This window comes from Durio zibethinus, chromosome 3, assembly GCF_047325235.1.
Source record: "Durio zibethinus cultivar Kanyao isolate XHJ-2024 chromosome 3, ASM4732523v1, whole genome shotgun sequence".
Taxonomy (NCBI): domain Eukaryota; kingdom Viridiplantae; phylum Streptophyta; class Magnoliopsida; order Malvales; family Malvaceae; genus Durio; species Durio zibethinus.
Window position 1 is genome coordinate 32741925 of NC_143164.1, and position 15950 is coordinate 32757874.

The 15950-nt window shown below is 29.1% G+C and overlaps 2 pseudogenes; both read left to right on the plus strand.

Annotated features, from left to right (window-relative positions):
* LOC149519758 (uncharacterized) overlaps window positions 1–15950 on the plus strand; it is a 51636-nt pseudogene that overhangs the window by 10006 nt on the left and 25680 nt on the right.
* On the plus strand, window positions 6642–7098 carry LOC111283690 (rapid alkalinization factor-like; annotated as a pseudogene).

The window sequence follows — 15950 nt, forward strand, 5'->3', positions numbered from 1 at the left end:
TTTTGAAAATAATGACCTCATGTCATAACTTATATTTAATTATTTTCTCCCAAGATTTCATAGTATGACTAATAGGTTTTTTTCCTCAATAGTTTGAATAATTTTATATATTACCTTTATTCTTGTATAAAGGTGCTAGAGTGTTCTTCGTCCATTCTTCTGGCATTTTTTGAGTATGCCAAATTTTATTAAAAAGATCAATTAATCATCTTATCCAAAATTTGTAAAATATTATTAATATTTTATAATAAATTATGATTAAATTATTAAAATAACAAATATATTTATTGATAGGTAAATTAATTTTTATAATATAAATTATATAAAAAAACATTTGAATTAGAAAATAAAACTAATCCATTAAATTAATAAAGAATAAAAAATTATATTATATATAAAATATTAAAAAAATTCACAAATTATTTTGAAATTTGTTATGATGAATATTAGTTTGCAAATATAAAAATTTATAATATAAAATAGCTACAATTAATTTTGAGAAGAAAAAAAGTTTTAATTCATATATTAAATAGATAATATTGATTATTTTTAATTTTGCATATCATTTTACCTTGATGTTAAAATTTTCTCTCCTCTTTGGATGGGAATTAGATTACCTTTGAACGAAATGATCTAATCATTCTTGGTAATCAAATACAATCGTCACATAGGATCACTAAGTAGTTATCAAATATAATGATTTAATCACCTTGTGTAAATAATTATAGTTTTTTAAATAAGTACTTCATACCAAACACTATCTTAAGGAGCATTATCCCATTGATTAAAATGTAATAACTAAAACAATATAAAACCAATAATATATAGCTTGATTAGAATAAAAATACTACACCTGAGACATGTACGCATCCCAATCTATCCCTATATTTAAAATTAAAAAAGCAACATGTTACTAAAAGTTTAAATCATTTAGGGAAGAAAAAAAGTGAGAGTAAGATTTTTGAGACCGTAGAAAGGACATAGGGGATGACTTAGGATTCATTTAGATAGGCAGTGAAATTATTTTATATAAAATTAAATACAATAGTAAAGATGAGATTACTTATTATAAAGATGAGATTAAAATCAATTATAAAAATGTATTTGGATGTAAATGTATTGGTTGTAATGAGTTGTATTGTAATAAGAAATGAAATGACTATTAAAAATATTAAATTAAAATTGATATATAATATTAAAATTTTAAATTATTTAATATTTAAAAAATTTATTTATTACATAAAATTTGTTAAAAATAATAATATTTATTTAATTAATTTATTAATGTATTTTATGTTAAAATTTATTTATTATATCTTTTATAATTTTCAAATAAAAAAATGTTATGGTAAAAATATAAAAAATAAAGATAAAAAATCGGTTCAATTAGTACTAAAATAGAATTCAGGGAAAGAAATTAAAAAAAAAAAATTGACAACCACTGCACAAAAATGACAAAGTCAGTGACTAACGTTTGCCGCACTGCACCGACCACTCGTTTGGCTATCCGTCGAACGGTGGGCACTAAAAAAGATGACAATTGGCCACCCCATCTGACGTTCGGTTGCATCGAAATGAATCCTATGGAGATGAGGATGGAGTCAATGAAAAGTAAAGCTAACGCCACTGCCATTTTTGGATTCTTGCAAAGTTTGGGCATGAAAGTAGAAGCACCAACATCTTTTTTCTGAGAGCGTTTGACATAAGGAGCAGAAGATGAATTTTTTACTACAATAACTTTTCTTTTTGGTTGAATTTGTGTTTGCTTGTATTTTGATGAAGGAGAAAGAAATTAGACCGTTGGAGTTTCAGGACACAAGCCGAAGAAATGAACGGTCAAGTTAAGAATATGTCTGCGAAATAAGTTGGTTTGATTGTGATCCTGTAATGGGTTAGGCGAAAGCTACAGCGTACGCTGTGATGGGTTATGAATGTCGTAATGTTTAATTTTAAAATCAAAAGTCATCATCAATCTTTTTTATTAAGTATGATTAGTTATTTAAAAAGTTTATCTTTTTAATAAAATAATAAAACGAGTTTAAAATTTATGAAAAAGATAATTTTGGTCTATAAAAATAAAATTGGGTTCGAGAGTCACTTATAGGTAGAGAAGGATTTGCACTCCCATAATGCCTATAAAAATTGGTACCAATTAATTATGCTTTATCTTTGAGGTTGAATAAAAATGTTTTGATTTGAAAATTTAATAATAATTCATTTTATTTTTTTGAAAAAAAAATCAATGTTATTAGAATTCTTTATTTAAGAATACCAAGAAAATTTTTGAGTTAAAGAATTACCTTAAAATTTTTCAACATTTAGGCAAAATTTACTAATAACTCTTTTTGCTTAAGATTTGCTACAACATTCATCAAATGAAAATAACATTCTTTGTAAATGACAATTATTTGTGACTCTCTAACATCTAGACAGAGAATCAAGAATTATTTCTTTTAGAATGTTAATTTAGTTTTGTTTAAAAATCTACTTTTTGAATAATACTTTTCATAAAAACATTTTATGTAAAGAAAACTGATGATGCTACAATTAGCTAGCAAATGATAATTAATGGTGTAAACATGCAAAAGGAGTACAAACAATAATGAATAGATGCATGTATGCTAATGGATGTTATCTAAGATGATGAAATGCAATTTTAAAGTTGAGTTCCTAAATATAAGAAGATCACCCTAATTTTTCAATATCTTGGCAGAGTTTAAGTATGACTATTTATATTTAAGGTGTCATTTTTAAGATATTTTTTATTCTTTTGTTTAATTTTTTTTATTATTGTGGGTTAAGGACTTGTATGAAAAACTCAATGAAATAAAAATTTCTAAATATCCCATATTTTAGGTGGCATTATGGAACAAATTATTTAACGTGAGGATTTCATATGTATCCTTAGAATTTTGGGATAGTTTTGGGTATGGGTTTAGGTCGAAGCTTTAAAGTTTGAATGATTTTCTGGTGATGATTTGGGATTACGAGACAAATTTATGGTTTGGGTTAAATTTATGGTCTTGGTGGATTTTTAAGAATTAGGGTCTCATTTTTAAGGTTTCAAGGTTTTAGAGTCTTGGGTTTTAGGGTTTTGGTTTTGAGATTTTGAGGTTTCAAGGTTTAAGGTTTTGAGTATTTAGGTTTAGGGTTTTGAATTTTAGGGTTTTAGATTTTAGGATTTCAGGGTTTTGGGTTTTGAGGATCATAAGGATTTGAAGTTTTGGGGTTTTGGATTTTAGGGTTTCAAATTTTAGGTTTTAGACTTTAAGGTTTTAAAATTTAGGGTTTTGAAGGTTTTAAGAGTTTTAGGGTTTTAAGGTTTAGGGTTTTGAAGTTTTAGGGTTTTTGTTTTAAAGGTTTTAGGGTTCTGAAGTTTTAAGGTTTTGAGGGTTTTGAGGGCTTTAGGGTTTTGCAAATTTAGTGTTTAAGGTTTTGAGGGTTTTAAAGGTTTAGGTTTTTGATTTTAGAGTTTCAAAATTTTGGGGTCATAAAATTTGTGTTTTTAGGATTTTGAAATTTGGGGCTTCAAAATCTTGATTTTAGGGTTTTGAGAGTTTTAGGGTTTTGTGGGTTTGGAGTTTTAAGATTTTGTTTATAAACTTCTCTAAAAATCTCTAATATTTAGGCAAACTTTCGGAGAAACATCACTTTTTATGATTTTCAAAAACTAATTAAATAAATTTTTTTTATATATTTCTCTTTCATAAAAATTTACTATTATTATTATTTTTCATTACTTGTTAGTATTTATTCTTATTATTTAATAATTTCTTAACATTTAGGTAGATTTAAAAAATAATTTTTATTTCTTCCATCACCTAGGTAGGGATTAAAAAATATTTTTTATTATTATATTTTATTATTTTTTTCACTATCCTTATTTTTTTTTTTTTTAAAAAGGTGAAAGAAATTTTACTATTATCTTTACTTTTTGTTTTTATTTATTATCTATTATTATTTTTAGCTTTTTATTATTTCATTATTCTTATTTTTGGGAATATTTTAGAGGATGACAACACAACTTTTGTCTAAATTTATCTTTTATGATTTATTTAAAAATAATAGTAAAATAATAATAATTAATCCAAAAGTTTTATTTTTCCAAAGTATTTTTAATTTATTTTATTTATTTATAAAAAAAAATTTACACACCAAAATGTAAAATATAGTATAAAAAAATAAAAAATGAAATAATATAAATATATAAAAAATGAGCAAGAAAAATGAGAAAAAATAAAAAGATACAAAAGAAATACCCAAAATGCCTCTTGGTCAAAGCAGTAAACGATCTAGCAATCGATTTTGTGCCTTCCAGTCGATTGGGGGTAGTTTAGTAGATCTAAGCTGATTTAGCTCAAAGGAATGGGTTAATGGGTTGGCTGTACGGATCTTGGGTCGAGTCGGGTTGAGATGAGGATTTATAGCCCTTGAAATGATGTTGATTTGATTTTTTTTACTATAAAAATATGATTTTTTTTCAAATCATTTGTTTCCTTTTCCACAAAAAAAAAAAAAACTTCAGAGCACCAAAAAATTTTCAGAGCTCCTGTTGTCATCTGACTTTCGGATTTCATGCTGCCTCACCGACTATAGTCAGAGGTCACTGGCTGATCACCAAAAGACCTAAAAACCACTTCAACTCCCTCTTTGCTGATTCACCCTCATTTTCATAAAAAACACCTTAGACAACCTAGATTTGACTTGTAAAGTTTTGGTTAAACCTTATTTTCTTTGTTGGTTTTTCTTTTTTTTTTGAATCTTGACAGTGGTGACTTTTGGCACTAGTCCTCGCTTCAAAGGACGTGTGGTTTTTATTTTTTTTGCTATGGATTTTTTTTTTATTTTTCTTTTGGTGAGGTTGAATGGGGTTTTTATTTTTTTTTTTTGGGTAGCTTAGGTTTCTTTTTGGGTGGTGAGGTCTAGGGCAACAATGGGTTTTGGCTTTTGTCGCTAGTGTAGAGGCGCACAACGATGGTTCATGCAGGCTTTGGTATGGGGTTTTGGCTTGGAACTCAGGAGAGGCATGGTGGATAGGTGTGTGTGCCAGGGTAGAGCTGGAGGTGGAGGTCGTTATTGGGGCTAAGGCCGGGTGAAGATGTAGTTTTAAGGTGCGGGCAGGGGACTAGTTCTTGGTGGGTAGATTTTGGAGGTGCTGAGTATTGGGTGTGAGAGTGATTTGAGGTATAGAGTTGGTTTTGAGGGTTGGTCGTGGGGTCAATGGTGGTCGAAAGTGCAAAGGCTTGGGGCCTAGGTAGTGCCTGTGTTCAAGGTTGAATGAAAAATGGTCAAAAGAAAAGAAATGGCTGTTCCTTGTGGTAGTTACGATGGTCGTGTTTTTTCTTCCCTCCTAAAAAAATAAAAAGGCAAACATCTAGGGTCTTTTTAGCACCTTAGTGCCCATAGAGGTACATGAAAATTAAATCCCTTTGGAGTTGTTACCGACTGCAGGAATGAGATTATTGTATTTTGGGATGGTGTAGCCTGTTGCATTTGGGGTTGAGTGCCTTTGCCCAGTTCATGTTGAAAGTGAATTAGGGTAAAATGTGGAGAGAAAAATAGAGGATAACTGGAGAGGGAATTTAGTAGTGCTGATTTTGGGGTGTTGGGAAAGTGACAAAAATTTGGCAAAATTAGGTAGAAGATGAATTGATGCAAAATGAAAAGAAAAATAAAAGAAAGCTGGAAAAACCAAATTATATATATATATTTTATGGTATTTGATTAATTGTTTATTGTTATTTTTAGTTAATTAAGATAATCAAATTAATCATAAAAATAAATAATTTAGGATTTATAATCAAAAATAAAAATTCGGGTTATGGGCTTTTAGGCCCTAATGATTTGAACCAAGTTTTAAGAAATTCGAACTCGTAATTGGATTTTGAGTCTTCAAATTAAACTTTTCAATTTGAATTCAAACTTGACCTTATAATTGAATTGGACCCAAACCATGCAAAATAATCTCAAATCGACTAACTCGAATCAAAATCTGAATAGATCAAATTCAAATCGAATGTAAAAGTTAAGTAAATTCAAATTGACTCTAACAAAATTAAATGTTTACAAAGAGTTCCCTTTGACTGGTTATCTAACAAATTGCAAGAAATTTCTGTAAACAATGTACATGGGAAAGCGGGTTTTGTGCCATTGTCCTGTTTTCCTCATGCAGAATTAATAACCTATCATCGCACTGTGTCAAATTAATAGACGACTTCATATGTCACTGCTTGAATTAAAGAAGGTAATAACCAAAGTAGTATGAATTTTGGAATGCAAAATAGAAATTTGGAAAGGGGAAGGCCACGTCAAGTGCCATATGGATAAGTCAATGTCATATGAGATTATCCTATTATAATTTAAGATTATCCTATTCAATGTCATTCTTCCAACTCTTTTATTAATAGCTTTAAAATATCTAAGATTATCCTATTATAATTAGAAAAATATTTAAAATTATACTAATAATCATATGAGATTAGATTAATATTATAGTTTATAAAATTATAATTAAAATAATATCTAAAATTACGAAATCATATAATATTATTTCCTTAATTAATCAAAATCTTTTGTATATAAATAAAGTACCTCATAATATTATTTTCTCAAATTAGTGGACGAAAAAAATTTATTTTTTTGCTAACATCATTCTTCCAACTCTTTTATTTTTAGCTTTAAAACGGGTTGCCACATCCGTTCTCTTCTTGTCCCGACTTAAACAATTGCAAGATAGAAAAAAAAAACATGGTCAATCCCTCTGGTTTTCTCCTGGCCGTTTCCCTAGACCTTGCTACTCTGATCATTGCCTTGTCGACCGTCGACGCAAGTGGTGAGCACAACTTGAGCTTGGTGCCGACCAAGTCTGGCTGCCAGGGCTCGATGGATGAGTGCATGGCTAACCATGAGTTTAACATGGATTCCGACATTAGCAGCCGGCGCATGTTGCAAACCACCCCGTACATAAGCTATGGCGCTCTTCAGAAGAACGCCGTGCCATGCTCTCGAAGGGGTGCATCCAACGATAACTGTCAGCCAAGATCAGAAGCTAACCCTAACGACCGAGGCTGATGCGACATTACTCGTTGCCGTGGTTAATTCCTTTATATTCTGTCTCATTTGTAAGATAGAACTATATATATATATATTTATATAGCAATAAAGTGGAAATAGTTAAGAATATGAAGCTCCCCTCGGTGAGGTAGAGAATCTATGTTATTAAATAAATTCCAAGATAAATTATAATTTAATCTTTTATGTTTCTTTGTCCTTTATTTAGATGTTTTAGAATTTTACATTCAAGTTTCAATCAGTTTCACTTCAGTTATAGAAGATAGATTGATCAGACAATCTGTTGACGATAGTACTCTCAAACAATAATAATCAGCTGCTTATAACACTCTCTGGTCAGTTTTATGGTGAGCCTTCTTCCTCTTGCTTTGCTTCATCCAACTTTTTCTTTGATGGGGCTAAAGGGAATAGACTATGGAGAGACCTCCACTTCCATCTTTGCTTTGAGGTAATTAATGCTCTGCTTCAGCTCATTTATACGGTTTCCCATCTCATCAAGCGCTTTGGAGTCAAGTAAACAATAGATGTTCTACATTTCAATACTCTAAAGTAAGTAACTAACTAGTTCCATTTAAGTAATGCTATAATACATCCAAGAAGCAACTCAGCAACATTCCATATATTTGACTGTTGCTATCTAACAAAAAGAATGTTTTAATGAATTTAATAACACGTGAAAAGGATATTCTTTGTGATAATGGAATCAGATATTGTTTGAAACCTGGATTGCTGCAAACAAAATCTTTGTCAATAACTGAAAATATATTCCAACATTACAGGGTCCAATCGTAACTCAACATGTGTTGAAAATTTTGCAGCTGCAAAAATCAATCAAAGAAATCGTTAACTAAAGAATTATAAGAAAGGTACATCAATAACCACAACAAATAATTTCTGAATTATATTCATTAGAGACTATGGTCCATGCACAACTTAACAACCTAAAAGTTGAGACTAATCAAAATTAGCAGTGGTTATGCCCTAATGGTACTTGGAAAACGGAATAGTCATTAAAAGCTAAAATGATAAAAAAACCCCCTTAAACTATTTTAAAAAATCAAGATAAATCCCTAATATTTCATTGCATCTAACTAAGTCCTTAAAGTTTTATTTTTCACTAAAAAAGCCCTGATTCCATTCATGCGATCTACGTGTCCATTAACTATTAGACATGTCGGCAATTATTCAATATGTGGAAAGATGACATGGGGTTATTAGCTAATGTGGCAATCCGATTCAATAAAAAATACATGTTGCAAGCATGAAATTAAGGAATCTCCAGTTTTTTTTTTTCTTTTTATAATAGAATCGTCATTATTAGAAAATTTATTTGTGTTTTGGATTGTGTTTAGGGATATGCTCCGATCTGTGTAGGACTTGAAGAATTCTATATTGGACGCTTGTATTTTGCATTCATGTATTTTCTTTGTCTTCAATAATTTTTGATTTATTTATTTTTCTTTTATGCAATTTTCCTGAAGATTCTATGTCAGAAGTGAATTAACAAATTTTCCTAGAAGCACGAAATTATTGTTCATTTCTAATTGTTGAAGACAAAGTAGCTCAATTTTGATCTTAAATAGTTTTTGGCAACTTTGATACTAACTGGACACAAGATAAGGAGGAAAATGATGGAAACTTAAGAAAAATTGCGTTTTTTTTGTTAAAATTAATTTTTAAGGATCTGTTTTTTTTTTTTTTTTTTAAATTTTTACTGTGTAATTTGCTTTATCTTTCTTTTTCCAAAAAATGAAAACAGTTTTGCTCTTTTTTTTTTTTAATTTTTTCTTATTTTTAGGTGTGCAATACTATAGCAAAATGACGTATTAGCAGCAGTTTTGTAACAGTCTTTCACTTACAAACGCCACTAGCTTTCGTGTTTTTATAAAATTTTAGACGTTTATTATCTAAACGCCACTAAATATTCAAATAGCGGTGTTTATAATATAAACGCCATTAAATACAAAAATTAACAGTGTTTATCGACTAAAACGCTTTCAATAATCTTATTTGTTAAAATTGGAGTGATTATTGAAGGCGTGTCAGGCAAAAAATGCCTTCAATAATCTACTCATAAAAAATAAAAGTGATTATTAAAGGCGTTTTTTGCCAGAAACACCTTCAATAATTCTCCTAAAAAATTTGTAGATGATTATTGAAGGTATTTTTTTTTGTCAAAAACGCCTTCAATAAATCTCCTTGTCAATAAATTTGTGAAAAATGGAGTAGCATTTGATGGTTAGAGTATAAAATTGTTAATTATAAGGTCATAGGTTTGATCTCTTTCTTCAAAATTTTTTGAATTTTTCAAGGGATTATTAAAGGCGTTTCTGGCAAAAAATGCCTTCAATAATCCATCAAAAAACTTAAAAAATGCTAAAAGAAGAGATCAAATCTACAACCTTATGATTAACAATCATATGCTTTAACCGATAGCACTACTCTATTTTTGATAAATTTATTAACAAGAAAATTTATTAAAGGCGTTTTTGACCAAAAACGCCTTTAACAATCATCTATAATTTTTTAGCGAAATTAATGAAGATGTTTATAGTAGAAAACGCCTTCAATAATGGCCTCTATTTTTTATGAATAGATTAGTCAATGTGTTTTTGCCTAAAATGCCTTCAAAATCTCTTATAAAAAATTGAAAGGGATTACTGAAGGTATTTTTTTTACAGAAAATGCCTTTAATAATCCCCTCTAAAAAATTTGAGGGGATTATTGAAGGCCTTTTTGGTCAAACAAAGACATCAATAATCTCCTTTAAAAAATTGAAGGATTATTGAAGGCATTTTTTGTCGAAAATACCTTTAATAAATATACTTGTCAATAAATCTATGAAAAATGGAGTAGCATTGACGGTTAGAGCATATGATTATTAATCATAGGTTCAATCTTTCTCTTAAGCATTTTTTAAAATTTTCAAGGGATTTTTGAAGGCATTTCTGGTTAAAAACGCCTTCAATAATCCCTTAAAAAACCTAAAAGATGTTGAAAGGAGGGATCGAACTTACAACCTCATGATTAACAATCGTATGCTCTAACCGACAATACTACTCTATTTTTAATAAATTTATTGATAAGAAAATTTATTGAAGACGTCTTTGACCAAAAACGCCTTTAATAACCCTTTACAATTTTTTAGCAAAATTATTGAAGGCATTTCTGGTAAAAAATGCCTTCAATAATCATCTCTATTTTTTATGAGCATATTATTCAAGGTATGTTTTGCCTAAAACGCCTTCAATCATCCCTTATGAAAAATGAAAGAGATTATTAAAGGTATTTTTTTTATAGAAAATACCTTCAATAATCTTCTCATATAAAATGAAGGGGATTATTGAAAGCATTTTTTTTTTTATAGAAAATGCCTTTAATAATCCTCTTTAAAAAATTAGAGAGGATTATTGAAAATATTTTTGATAAAAAAATACCTTTAATAATCCTTTTAAAAAAATTGTGAGAGATTATTGAATGTGTTTTTTTCAAAAAACGCCTTCAATAATCCTCTTTGCAAATAGTGACATTTTTTTTTAAGTAAACACTGCTATCGTGACAAAATAGCGTGGCTAAAATTTTTTTTCAAAATTGAAACCCCCTCATTCTCCTTCATACTTTCCTTTGTTTCCTCAACTTTTTTCTTAGAAGAGAATGGTGAGAAAGAAAATTCAAATCAAGAAGATTGACAATGTAGCAATAAGGCATATGACTTTTTCAAAAAGGAGATGAGGACTTTTCAAGAAAGCTTATGAGCTTTTCACTCTTTGTGATGCTGAGATAACTCTTCTAGTCTTTTCAACCACTAGAAAGCTCTTTGAATACTTAGCACAAGGTTGCTCTCACTTATCTCATATCTATATGTGAATGCTTTGCCTTGATTCTTGCTTTATCTCTGCTGCTTTAATATAGAAATCTTTGCTTGCTGTTTGATTTAATGTGTTAAATGTGTTTGGATGAGTGCGAGAAGAAGCGAGAAAAGTAATTGTTTTGAAAGAAGATCTTTTGAATCAAGAAAACTGTATAAAAATATAAATTCATGATAATTTATTTGAATCTTATATTCTATTACAAAAAGAACTTCTTTTAATAATTTGTCAAAAGTTAAAGGGTTTTGAGGTGGGAGGCCATGGTTTTATATGAATGTCTATATGATATTTGTTGATGCTTGTTCATACTTTTCTAAACCTTGTTTAAGCCATATTTTATGACTAATCAGATGTCTTATAATAAGTTTATGCTTTCCATATATCTTTGTTGGTGTAACTTAGAGCACAACATTGATATTTTACCTTTCATTTTTCTTGTCAGAACCTGATTTATTGTCATTTTTAGTTTTCTTAATTGAATCTTGTTACAATTTTAGGTTTCCTACACTCTTTTTGAATCTTCTTTAAGGTTTTCATAATGGAATTTACAAATTCTCATGATTTCCTTTTCAAATTCTGTAAAATTCACGTTGAACTCAAATCTGGTTTTGAAAACTGTGCACCTGACCTATCTTCAATCTTTTGATCAAAACTTAATGAATTCTAGCTTGATTTACTTCAAATTTTTTTTCCTAGATTTGTAGTTCATAGGCTATAATCCAGTAAAAATTCAACCTCAAATTCTATTTGTATAAGTACAGCTAATTCTTCAAACTTAAGGGTGAATCTAGAAAGCAAAAACAATCCATGCATGAGAACTTGATGAATGATGATCCTCTCTCCTTCTAGGTGTTCGATTTGATTCTGTCATATTTTACATTCTTAATTTTACATGTTTAATTGTTATTTTTTAATTTATTGGATTTATTTTCATGAATTCATTTGGTGTTTGGATAGATTTAATTGTTAATGCTCTGCTTTTCTCTATTTTCAGTATCACTTGAGTTGCTAGTTCATTAAGCTAGTTTTTCTCTATTTTGCTAGCATTTTCTTGTTGAATTTTGTAGCAAACTTGATTGATGAATTGTTTCTTAGCGCATTTCAAGTTCATTTTCATTATAAGCTTCTAGACCTAATTTTTTCTGTCATCAACTCAGTGAGTTTCAGTTGAATTTCACTTTATATTTTAGTTATTTCTAGTTAATTCTTGTATTTTCTTGCACTTTTTGTTCTTCAAATCAATTTTCCTTTTGGTTCCTTAATTGATCTTTTCAATTCCAATTTATTATCATTTGTTTTAGCATCAATTAGGTGTAGATCAATGAGATCTTGTATATCTTCCTTGATTTTATCTTGCATTGCAAATTTTATGCTACTTTTTATAGCTTACCCAATGACATTTTTCAATCAGAATGGAACATGAAGTTGTGGAGAAGATAAATGAAATGTACTGTGATGCAATTCTAACAACACATTTTGAGGTTCTTGGAGAAATGTTCTCTTTAGCAATGGAAGCCAAGAGGAGAAATAGGCGTTGTAGGCTCCACTCAAAGCAAGTGCGACTCCTTCTATAGAGTCCGTTGATGGGCAAGAGGAAAACAAATGCAAAGTGAAATGTTGTTACATATATTAAACTTTGGGTTACATTTATATTGGAACAAATAATATATTTACATATTTAAATATTTATAATATTCAATTTATGAATTTTAATTTATTTTTTTTCTTTTAATAATTTTATTTAATTATAATAATAAATATTAAAAGAAAATTAAAAAAAAAGTAAAATTTTCGATTTAGCGGCGTTTGTATTTAAAAATGTCATTAAATGCTGAATTTAGTGACACTTGTATCAGAAAACACTGTTAAATTTAATGGCATTTTTTAACACAAATGTCGTTAAATTTAGCGGCTTTTTTTATGCAAATGCCACTAAATTCATAATTTAGCGGGCTTTTTAAGTACAAACACCATTATTTTTCACGACGCATTAATAGGCAGCACTCTGCATGGCGTTTTTCGCAAATGCCGCAAACTTTATAGTGACGTTAATAAACGCCGCTGAATGAAAAAAAAATGCCACTAAAAATCAAAACTCCTGTAATGCAATATGTATTTTTTTAATTGAATTAAATTGCTGCATCAAATAATAATTTTATGTCACCTTTTTACATGTTACGTAAAATGCGAACACGTCAAAAAGTTAATGCACATGTAGATCCCATTATAGGAACAAGGACTTTTTTAGTAAAAAATAAGACTTTAAAGGTATAGTTAGATGCAATAACAGAATTAGGTTGATTTAGATTTTTCGAAAGAGTTTAGAGTTTCTTTTTTTAATCATCTTATCCTACACTAAAAGCAGTTTTTGTTCATGTTATTAAGAAGGTTGAGGAACTCACAAAAACAGTCATATCAGCAGTGCAAACTATTGAAGGATGTTGGACGAACTAGGATTTTTAAACCAAATCAAGAAAAGGAAAAAAAGAGAAGCTGATTCCACTTTAGCACTTTTTGTGTGTGTGTGTGTAGCGCTGCAGTTTCGTTAAAGACAAATCTCCTCCTCTAGGCTCCACCTCTTTCTATACTCATGCTAAGGTGCATTAACTTCTGCTTGAGTACATTTTTTTATTAATTAGCAACTGGATCAGTTATTATGCTCAAACAGTTGCATCTTTCTTTGGTATAACTTCTTATAACAGGCAATGAATAGTAGTGGGGTAAAATCAGCTTTAGCTGGTGCAGCACTTGTGCAGGTATGTCAACTATTCCTTCTTGGCCTTTGAGGACTCATTATCAGCATTTAAGATTTCCTGATAATTGAGGTTTCTATTTCTAATTTCCTTCATTGCTTTACAGATTAAATTCTTTTTCTTTCTTAGCATGGGAACTGGGAAGAAATATAAATCTCCATGCATCTCAACTTACTTTCAATGTGTTTAGGCGAGTTGGACTACTTTACTTAATGTTATGGCCGGAGGCAATGTCTGCTAGTATGTTGATTCAGTTTTACATACTCAGTAAATGGTTCTCCAGATTGTGGTGGGGCTGCCAATTTTAGTATCATATCCAATTGAGTATATATTGCGAGCCTTGGACGTGTCTTCATCCACTTCTGTTAAGTTCATAGCATTGAAAATGCTCACCCTTCTCCTTAGTTTCCAGTTACTAACAAATTGACAGGATTATTCAGTAGCATCTTTAATGAATGGTGGTAAATGAAAAATATTTTTTAGGTAATTTTTCTTGTATTATTGATATTTCAAGGAATATTAGCTTGTTAATTAGTGCATCAACTGGATTACAGATTGGATTGCTGGATCAAAATCTGATCTGAAAGAATTCTAAAGTTGAGAAAAGTTTGCTGTTTTGCCATTTATAAATCTGTTTGATAAGAAATTATTTCTTTGATCTGCTCCAGGATTTGTGTACCCTTCTGCAGAGTCAATGAACTTAAAATTTAAGATCACTCTTGTGTAAAAGCTCTCCCCGGTGCATATGTTATAATGTTAATGTTATTACTTGCCTTTGAGGGTACTAATTATTTACTTTGAGTAGTTTCATATATTGACATAAACTTGGCTCTGAAAAATATTGCTTGCCGTAAAATATACTGGAGCTGATATTCAATTTCTGTTTGGTAAAGCTGTATAGATTTTGGGGGTTAGTGGACGCTATTCTTTAGTAATTTTTTGGATTTTTGAAGGACCACGATGGTATTTTATAAGAGGTTGAGCTTCGGTAACTTGTTCTACTCCAGCTATTGAAGAAACCTAAAGAAATGGTTAATAAAATAATAGGGCTCACTGTTATTAAAATTAAAAAAACAAACGAAAACGTTTGAAGAGCCAGTGGCATATTGGTAAATTAAAGTAGTAGCCGGAATGAAAAAGGAAAGGGGCCATCCACTTTTAAAATAAGCAACGATTATTTTTGATTGGGTGCATCTAAACATTAGAGTGGTGTTATTTACACTCCAATTTTTTCTCTCCATATTTCATTATTATAAACACTCAATTTTTTATTTAACACATTCTAAACCCAAAAAAAAATTATTAAAAATTTAAAAATCTCATTTCTTCACATTCTATCTCTTTTTTTTTTAACTGAAAATCTAAAAGATTTTGAGTTCCAGTCAAAAAAAATTTGAAGAAAAATTTACTCATTTAAAGTACAAAAAATATAAAATTAAAGGTAAATTGTTTGTTCTTTCTTCTTTTTCGTTTGATTTCGTGTTTTTACTATAAAAACATAAAAAATTAGTGATAGTTTAGTAGCGGTGTTTCACTTAAAAATACCGCTAGTTTCCGTGTTTTTATAAAATTTAAGACATTTTTTTTATTAAAACGTCACTAAATATTAAAATAGAGGCGTTGGTACTTATAAACGTTACTAAGGACAAAAATTTGCAATGTTTATACATTAAAATACCTTGAATAATCCACTAATAAAAATTTAAGAAAATTATTGAAGACATTTTTGGTAGAAAATGCTTTCAATAATCCACTTTTAAAAATAAAAGGGATTATTGAAGGCATTTTTAGTAAAAAATGCCTTCAATAATCTCTTCGTCAAAATTTATGGACATTATTGAAGTTGTTTTTGGTATGAAATGCCTTCAATAATCCTTGCTTAAATAATACCATTCAATTTTAAAAATATTGGAGTAGCCTAGTTAATTAGAGCATACAGTTGTTAACCATAAGGTCGTAGGTTTGATCCCATCCTATAGTATTTTTTGAGTTTTTCAAGGATTATTTGTAAAAGGATTATACAATGTGTTTTTTGGCAAAAAATGCTATGAATAATTCTCCAAAAAAATTGGAAAGGATTATTGAAGGCATTTTTGATAGAAAATGCATTCAATAATCCTCTCATAAAAATTGAAGGAGATTATTGAAGGCATTTTTGGTAAAAAACGCCTTGAATAACCCTATTCAATTTTTTGTAAGGGATTATTCAAGGTGTTTTCTGATAAAAAATGCCTTTAATAATCCCCTCCCAACAATA